Here is a 1161-nt window from a genome sequence, read left to right on the forward strand (position 1 = left end):
GGCTGACGGAAAAGACCAGAGCAAATTGGCCATAAATCTAGAAACTCCTTAAGGATCGAAGAAGCTATCGACTGAACTGGAATCACATTTCATTCCGAGCCAAAAGTGTTCATTTAAAGCCGCTCGCCATTAATGAACTATTGCAACGCCAGTCAGCTGTATAATTAAATGATTAATCCAGCAATTTGGGAAGAAGTGTGTTAAAATCCTGATCACGCACCGTCGTTCATCGCTGGGCTCAATTAAAACAGAAACGAAAGTCAAGAATGAATTTGGATAACGCTCCATCTGTTTGTTACTCTGATTATCTATTTACATCTTTGGAATGGACGTTGTATAATATGTTAGGGGGAACTGCAGATGTTCACCGTCACAGCTGAGCGGACCGACGGCACGGTCGCCAGATTGAAAAGGAGTCAAATTTGAATTTCCCTGGCACCACGTTTGCGAGAACTGAGGACAGAAATGCTGTTGACAATTAGTTGTCCTGTATTTAGCGTTCGACGTTGTTTATTTATCTGAATGTTACTAAGTCACGCTGTGTGGGTCTGTGTTGTGTGATGTCGACTTTCTGGAAGGAAACGAGCGGCTTGTAACCGAACCGACAGCGCTATTAATTTTGCCCAGTCAAACATTTTAGACTTCCACTTTCTGCAGAAAAGAACTTTGTCCTCCCTCCACCATGATGTCATTTTGCGTTTAGCCAAACTGATGTCATGTGAACCTAAATCCACGCTGCGGCTTCCCCCCCATTACAGCAAATTACAAACTCTCAAAAAAGCAGTGTCACTTCATCTTTCACAAAGACTTTTTCCCCCCCGGTAAGTCTGAATTTAACTCTGTGTTGCAAAGACATGAAGGAATGAGTCATGAGTTTGTGTGGGCTACTGATATGCAGTATTTATGTATTTATATGACTCATATTGAGCCTGGCTGTGATGCTTTCATAGGGGGCTGGCAATGTAACCTCACAGGGGCTCGTCATTTGGGAAATGTGCAACAACTAATGCATAAAATGTCATTTGATGTGATGTAGTTATTATTGCAGTTGTACTTTGCGGTGCTGTGGAACCTTTCTGTGGAGATTTTTGGTGGGATAATAATGAAATGGTTTCCAAGGGACATGCCAAATCAAGTTTTAAGTTTATTGTTCGGTGCAAG

This window comes from Syngnathoides biaculeatus, chromosome 13, assembly GCF_019802595.1.
Source record: "Syngnathoides biaculeatus isolate LvHL_M chromosome 13, ASM1980259v1, whole genome shotgun sequence".
Taxonomy (NCBI): Eukaryota; Metazoa; Chordata; class Actinopteri; order Syngnathiformes; family Syngnathidae; genus Syngnathoides; species Syngnathoides biaculeatus.